Genomic DNA, 8,460 nt, shown 5'->3' on the forward strand with positions numbered 1-8,460 from the left:
TATTTGTGACCAAGGAAATGGAATGAGCATAGAGTCAATTGATTGAGTGGACCATAATGTTTTTAAAGCATTCAATTTCGCAATAAAAATGATCAATACGATATTAAAAAATTGAAATATTCTTTGAAGCAGTTATACCACACGGCGATAATAGTCTTCACTGGGTTGGGTGAGTGAATTCTGTCATGAAATCCTATCGTTTTGGATTAATTTCACCCCAATATTTTATATTCTAATTGAGCATTTTTATGATAAACTGTTCCTTTCTTTTTCATAAAAATGATACTGGTATTTTTATTTGTGAAATTATTATTCGATCTAAAGAATACGTTTCATGAATGAGGGATTCAAAAAGGAGATTGAACACATTAACTAAAAAGCGTAATTGCTTTTCAATCTATTACTTATTGACGCACACTTCTATAATGGGCAATGATTTCAAATGCCAAACTCGCGCGTGGAATAAGGAGTGACAGAGGTTCAATTTTTGACGAAATCTATGGATATATCTAGAGCAGATATTGTTTTTCAAGATATTCTTGGTGCAGAGAAGAAATACAGTAAAATTTTGTTATTTTAATGTGCAATGTTCAATTGCAAACTTGTGACGTTTAAAATTTCCTGTTTGACCGTAAGACTCCATTGATACAATAATTTGGATTACCAAATACCAAAAATTTCAGGTTCATTCGACTACCATTCTACCATCATAGATTTCTGGCGATAAAAAACTTTGTAATGGTTAACCATTTAATTAAAAAATTCGCTTTTATTTATATCACTTGAGGTAAGCATACTAGTGATTGGTTTCCATAACTTCCCTGCTGTTAAATTTTCCTCAGGCTTGTAACAATCGGGTGAGCAATTGAAGGGTAGCCTTTGGGTTTATATATTCGGGCGGTTGAGTTCTTTTTTGTTCCTACTGCGCATCGTGCGTGGTGGGATGATCGAGTGGTTGAATCTATCTGTGATGGCGTACATCTCTCTTTGATTTTACCCCACTGTCAACCAATTTAATTTAGATACAAAATAATTCCCTTAGCGTGGCGAAAAATCTTAAAGAGTCCTTGTTTCTTCTAAGGAGTCTATGTAATTTTTGCCTGCTGTCCTCGTGAAGCTACCGACCTTATTCCTTCATGAGTAATGTAAAAACAAAACTTTGTAACTCAACATGAAACCTAAGATATATTGTGACCTTGGTTTCACTTCGGTGGAGCATCTTAGGGCCTCGCGAAACCTAGGTCTAATGCTAATAAAGCTACTTTTTCATGTGGAGTCACTAAGTTTTGTTATTACATTATTCATTTTGGAACAATTCCACAAGGTACGCCCGAAAATATTCATTACTGATTCCTTCAGCATGCCCACACACTCTCATTCTCTTTCTGTAGCAATTTCCAAGATATCCCGTGGATTTCCCCGAACGATTTCCAATTCCTTTGATAAAGTTTTCAAATATGAAATAAAACCCAAATGCGATGATTCATTCCAGAGTTTATCTACCATTACCATATCAATTTCGCCAAGCAAAATATTTCATATTCGAAAATATAAACATCCCGCGACTTACCACAAAGGTGTGTGACTGGGGGTGTAAGCGCCAGGTGGGAAGGGTGAGTGATAAGGGAGGATATGGTAGAGGAAGTGTGAAGGGAAAAATATTCGTTAAAAAACTATCAAACAACGTGCATATATGTTTACATGATGGAGGAAGACTAAATTCAAAACAAGGGTAAATTATAAATGAGTAATTGTTTTAAAAATTATCAACGGCGAAGAGATGCCTCTAGGTAGACCTACATCTACATCTACATAAATGCGCCGTAATCCACCATTTGGTGGGTTATACTTAGTTTTATAAAAAAATATTCATATGCTTGAGTTCAGGCTCATTTGTTATGACTCTGTATCGACGAGCGGAGAGCGGGTACTTGAATTTGCCTGCCCCCTACAATTTTACAATTTGTGTTTAGTGAAGTAAAATGTTTATGCATAATTTTCGCATCTTCTTCAACATTTCGCCAATCAAAGCATTTCGTATTGAACAATTGTTTCCCCAACTAGCAACGGCATAGACATATTTCTGGCTATATTTATCCATCTCTTCAGTCCCTCATTGATGTAGGAAATGAAAAATATCTATTTCGCAGACGCAGAAATAAGTCTGCAATAGAATACCATTCACTCTAGTGCCAAATCCCTGCATATCCCATCCAAGGGGTAGCGTGAAATGTTTCATAATAAATAATAACGTCGTGAACGAACATGATATCTGTAACCGTTAGACGTCTTCTATTTGAAGCAAAGTCACAAGAAACATATAAATGCATATCCGGCGGTCAATCGCCCGTATTATGGGGGAACACATTTTAGTAACCGCTATGCGAAAAATCGGTGCGGTGGGACTGGGTCGGATGTCAAGGTCATTGAAGCATACTTACCTGGCGCAGGGGTTGAACCATGATCTGCGAGGTGGTTCCCTCAGGGTGAGGCTTGTCCATTGCACTCCGAGCGAGCTGACCCCTGCGATTGCCCCAAATGTGGGTAATTCGGGCGTAAAATTTTTGGTAATAGGGACTGCGTTCGCGCTGTCCCTCAATAAACTGGTACCATTGATCAATAGGTCAACTGTCGACGGTGATGATCTCTTCCGGGAGTAGCAGTACGTACAGATTCAATTTGCCCAGGCGTAAATTGAAGTCTCTTTAACCCTGATACATCATTGGCACTGTAAATTAGGCCTCTTAGTTCAAAGTCAACCTGGTCAAGACGAATGATTTTACGCTTTTCCATTCCGAAAACTATTCGCAAATAATCATAGTGTCCATACTGTCACCTTCTCGTGCAGATCAATCAGGGGCCATATTTTGACTCATGTAAGTATCGTGCATGTACATTTTTTCGGTTCCTATTTTGAACATCTAGTCTGAAGGCTTTATGAGTTGGAATCCAAATATGTATGTACATCTCATTTGAATCCATTAAATCCCATTTAATTTTGAACGTTTGCAATACTTTACATTATAAACCGAAGCATAAGGGGGATCGAGATGGTGCGGGGGCTAGCGTACTGGCTTCCCACCCAGAGGGCCCGGGTTCAAATCCCGGCGGTGTTGAATATTTTTCAGAGGTATCTCGATCCCTGCTTGAGGTGCTTTGTGGAGGGCACTTTGAGTGAGTACGCCGTCCGTCGGATGGGACGTTAAGCCGCGGACCCCTTGGCGCCTTTCGTAAAGAGTAGGCTAATGCCGACGCCGGGTTTCTCTCCACCCTTCATCCTTTCCTATCCATCCCCTATGGCGCAAATGACCTCAGCTGTCGGTCGCCTCCCCTCAAAACTACTACTACCGAAGCATAATCGAGTCCTTAGTGCGTTCTTACGGATTTACAGTATGTGATGTACGTTTGCCACATGCCTCCATAGCTCAGAGGTTAGAGCACTGGTCTTGTAAACCAGGGGTCGAGAGTTCAATTCTCTCTGGAGGCTAAATTTTTGTCTGGTAAATATGGGCCCTAGCAGAGTGCGTGCCACAATCTAGAAATATAGATACAATATCGGATTGGTGCAATGAACGGGGATTAGTACTGAACCTAATGAAGTTCATGGCTCTGAAATTTTGCAGTAAAAGAAGTGCAGCGTGAAGAATGCAGTATTAAATTTGGCGAATAGGTACCATCATAATTATTTTCAACATATACGAGACATAAATACATACATAAATATGTATGTATTTATGTTAAACTCGTACATAAATACTCCGCGAGTCTCCAAAAAGGTTTGTAGAAGGGGGTGCAATCCCCAGGTGCAAAGGGTAAGATAAGGGGGTATTTGGGAGAGAAAGGGAGAAATTATTCAGAAAATAACGTCAATTATGAAATTAAGACTTCATCCTGGTCAAGACGAATGATTTTTACGCTTTTCAATTCTTGCGTTTCTAAAACTATTTGGAAAGAATCATGGTTATAGTGTTCATATTATCATCATCTCGCGTAGATCAACCAGTGGTAATATTTTGACCCAGGTAAGTATCGTGCTTGTACATTTTTGCGGTTCCTATTCCGAGGTTGGCTCAATGTGCTTCCCCCTACTGGGGGCGCTGAGGGGAAGCGCGAGACCTGAGTCCATCCGCTGCAGGCTCAGCAAGGGGATGGAAGAGATTCCACGTCCTGAACCAGTGCCTCACCGACAGGCACCTTCGAATCGCCCGCCGCAATAGAATCCAGAAGCTTCTGCTGGAATATCTCCCGCCCTCATGGGAAGTCGCTGTGGGCAGGATGGTCACTGTCCAGAAGCCTGTCCAGGTTTCGACCAGACCTGGTGACCCGAAGGGGACACAATCCATATTGTGGATATTAGGGCCCCCTTCGAAAACCGGATGACGGTAAAAATGAATAAATATAGGGACTTGGCCGAGAGCATTTGTGTCGCCCGAAAAATACGAGCAAACAGATCGCCTTAGCGCCATCATCGTTGGCGCACTCGGATCCTGGGACGGCAAGTATGACGCAATTTTGTTCCGAATCGGCATTCAGAAGGGCAGGGCTCGTGGGCTGAGAAGAAAAATGTGTTCAGCGGCCGTCAGCTAATCCACGGACATCTACAGGAAGCACATGAAATTGAGGGACCGGTAGCGCCCTCCAGCGCGTGTGCGTATACATCTACATCTACTTAATACCCCGCAAGCCTCCGCAAGGGCGTGTGGTGGGGGGTGTTAGGACACCATTATATCTACATCTACATCTACATAATACCCCGCAAGCCGCCGCAAGGGCGTGTGGCGGGGGGTGTTAGGTCACCAACCGTAAAAAGAAAAATACCACATGCAAAAAAAAACAACACGGAAAATTACACCCACAGCAGCGCACACACTCATGCAAAAATCCCTTCATCCAATACTCATGCAAACACATATACCGCAAAACAACTAAAAAACTGCACCCCATGATGCAGCACGAAAGACATTCTACAACACGGAAGCCAGGACACAACAAGCAAGAAATTGAAACATCACTACCACATGAAAATGCACCACGAAACACTCTACCCCCAAAGAGTCTCTAATTGGCAGGGAATGCGACCCAACGTTGCAGGTAGCAGGAATTTGCCCCCGCGGAGAGGGACGAGGGATTGAAAGGGAAACTTAAAAACAGATGAACGGAACACGAATGAGGTCATTCGGAAAGAATGGGTTATTATAGCAAAACACATAAGGTTAGTGGAAGAGCATGCATTTAAATACAACTAATTATTTTTTAGACGCTGAGGGTGGCAAGTGGAATTTTTGCTATCTATAACCCTGCAGTTGCTATCCCGTATTGTCCGTGGGAAGAAGGAGTCCTTGAGTCGGCTAGTTCTGGCATCTATTTCCCGAATTTTATATGCATGATCCAAGCGACCAATGTATGTAGGAGTACGAATAATTTGCGAGACCTCGGTGGTGAAACATGCGGATCTAAATTTATTTAATAATTTCAATCTTGCATTGAATCGTCTCTCAGCCAATGATTCCCACCCCAAATCCATGAGCATTTCGGTGACGCTTTGCGTTTTATCGTAGGAATTTTTTACAAAACGGGCTGCCCGGCGTTGAACCTTCTCAATTTCCCGAATGAGGCCTTTTTCACTCGGATCCCACACGCTGCATGCGTATTCTAAATGAGGCCTTACAAGAGCGTGGTAACAACGTTCCTTGACCTTCGAGTCACTTTTGCCGACAATGCGTCTAATGAATCCCAATTTTTTATATGCTTGACCGCAGACTTTACGTATGTGAGTCCCCCAAGTTAAGTCTTTTGTGAATGTGACACCTAGGTATTTTACCGTATCAACTACTACCAGGTCACCTCCAGCTAATTTGTAAGCAAATCCCGTTGATCTTTTAAAGAAATTTACCCCTGAACATTTATTATAATTTAGAGTCAATCCCCAGTTAGAACACCATTTAGTAATGCAATCTAAATCCTGCTCTAGAATAAAACGATCCTCATCCCCAGATATCTCCCGATAGATCACCGTGTCATCCGCGAACATCCTAATTTTACTTTTCACTTCGCGGTTCAAATCGTTAACAAAAATCAAGAAAAGCAACGGCCCGATCACAATTCCCTGAGGTACCCCCGACGTGACTCGAACGCTGTCGGAACTAGCGCCATCAAGGACTACCCTCTGTTCCCGCTCCGAAAGAAAATCTTTAACCCAACTTATGGCGCCCTTATTTATACCCGCGACCTTTAATTTATGAATGAGTTTACCATGTGGGACCTTATCAAATGCCTTTTGAAAATCTAAGAAGATGGCATCCACTTGCCTACCTCTCTCACCCGATAAAAGTAAATCATGTGTAAATAATCCTAATTGGGTCTCGCAGGAGCGGGTTTTCCTGAATCCGTGTTGATTGTCACTTAAAAAGTTGATGTTATCAAGGTGTCTCATTATTGAACTGACAATTATGTGCTCTAAGATTTTGCAACAGATAGAAGTGAGAGATATAGGTCTGTAATTACTGGGATCCTCCCTGTCACCACCTTTAAAAATAGGCGTTATTTGCGCGGTTTTCCAAATCTTGGGTACTTTGCACTCTGTGAGGGATTTGTTAAATATAAATTCAAGGTACGGGGCAATGTTTGGAGCTAAATGTTTTATCACCCTAGCTGGTATATTTTCGGGACCCGGGGATTTGTTGGGTTTAATCTCGTTAAGCAATTTTAGAATTCCTTGTTGGTCCACTGTTATTTTTTCCATGGGTGGAGTATGCATTATATATAGTATTGTATAGCCGTCTTTGTGGACTTGCAGGGAGACTCCCTCTGGAGATTAAAGTCTCTTGTATGACCAAGTATGTTAAATAAAAAGGTGGTTCCCCCAGGGTGAGGCTTGTCCATTGCACTTCGGGCGAGCTGTCCCCTGCGATTGCCACAAATGAGGGTAAGTCGGGCGTAAAATGTTTGGTAGTAGGGACTGCGTTCGCGCTGTCCCTCAATAAATTGGCAACATTCCATAAGGAAGAGTGTCGGTTGAAGAGTATTATTTAAACATGTCAACCAAATGTCCTCCGACGATTTCGCAAATCTGCGTGTAATCCTAAGTTGTGGCCGAATTATTAATATCGTATCTATAATTTTCGAGATCACACCTCTCATTATCATATTTTTCTTTCGAACAAAATCCCTTTGATGGGGGTAATGCGTGTCAGAGGCAGGACCTTCGGTCTCAGCTCTCTCGCTGAATAATTCATAATTCAGGAGCGGCGTATGTATTGCCTCTTACCGCCTCGCAGTGATTCGAGGTAATTTAAAACTCTTGATGTACAAACCGAGGTGTTACTGCCCCTTCGGGCGAGCTGACCCCTGCCATTGCCCCAAATGAACTCGGGGGTAAACGTTTTGGAAGTAAGGACTGCGTTCACGCTGCCCCTTATTTATTTGTTGGCCATTTCACAGGACTGATGACGTTTGAGGGTCATCATACTATTGATCTTCATTTTGATCTTACCCTGTGGTCCAATCTGTTTTTTTAAGATGGAACTGTAGTAATTTTTTCCGCTTCCGAAGAATACTCAAGTGTCCAGTATCTTCCTTAAATTCTAATTCTTGCCTGCTCACTTCGTTAATTAAGAGAACCCAACCTAATTTCTCCAGCATACACGTCGCACTTTATTTCTTAGTCATACCATGGCCGTTGGGCATAATTCCCGTATTACGACCAAGAAGTTAATCGAGGACGTGTAATCCGCACATGTTATTTTTTAGCTGAGGTATTTCTACATCTACATTTACATGATACCCCGCAAGCCGCCGCAAGGGCGTGTGGCGGGGGGTGTTAGGTCACCAACCGTGAAAAGGAAAAATACCACATGCATAATATTTAAATCCATCCTGATAGTAAAATGATACTTACAATAGATACACACAAGGTTTCTTAAAAATTCGATCAGATAGTGATAGTATTGCATTTGCAAAGTCAATTGTTCATTTTTATCTAACGACCAATCAGAAAAGAGTCAATCTAACGTTGATATCGGTCTATGAAATATAATAGAACAATCACAGGCATCAAAGCTGTAAAAGGTGAGGGCGGGCGGGCTTTGACCCCAGCCACCGATGCCTTTGCACTTTTTCATCGATTTTCGAAACTGGAAATACCTCGTAGGCTAAACTTTCATGACAATATAAAATATAACTAAAGCGTATTCATACGGGATTCAGCATCACCAAACGAAACCGTACCTGTAATCGTTCTTCAATGTCTTAGGATCGTAATGGGTATCGCACTGCCTTGGCTATGAGTCGGGTTAACCGTGGGGATTGATTGTATCGCCGCCGCGCTCTCTTCGCTCACCTTTTGTCTGGTTTCGACACGAGCGACGCCCAATTTCAACTTTAATGGGTGGGAAGGGGAAACCTCACTCTCCTCCCCTGTGACCCCTGCCCCCCTCTCCGTGCATATTTTCCGCCACTCCC

At 42.2% G+C, this 8,460-nt stretch overlaps 2 non-coding genes and 1 pseudogene across 2 annotated transcripts; all 3 read left to right on the forward strand.

Moving 5' to 3' along the window:
- The first annotated feature begins 2,433 nt into the window (after nucleotides 1-2,433).
- LOC139696976 (U1 spliceosomal RNA) lies at nucleotides 2,434-2,597 on the forward strand. The gene has a single exon (XR_011702682.1). It is a non-coding gene; the product is annotated as a U1 spliceosomal RNA (small nuclear RNA).
- An 817-nt stretch (nucleotides 2,598-3,414) lies between these two features.
- TRNAT-UGU (transfer RNA threonine (anticodon UGU)) lies at nucleotides 3,415-3,487 on the forward strand. The gene has a single exon. It is a non-coding gene; the product is annotated as a tRNA-Thr (tRNA).
- A 3,358-nt stretch (nucleotides 3,488-6,845) lies between these two features.
- On the forward strand, nucleotides 6,846-6,978 carry LOC139696978 (U1 spliceosomal RNA; annotated as a pseudogene).
- The last annotated feature ends 1,482 nt before the right edge of the window (nucleotides 6,979-8,460 follow it).

The sequence above is a fragment of the Hetaerina americana genome, unplaced genomic scaffold (genome assembly GCF_022747635.1).
Source record: "Hetaerina americana unplaced genomic scaffold, ioHetAmer1.1.p SCAF_7, whole genome shotgun sequence".
Classification (NCBI taxonomy): domain Eukaryota; kingdom Metazoa; phylum Arthropoda; class Insecta; order Odonata; family Calopterygidae; genus Hetaerina; species Hetaerina americana.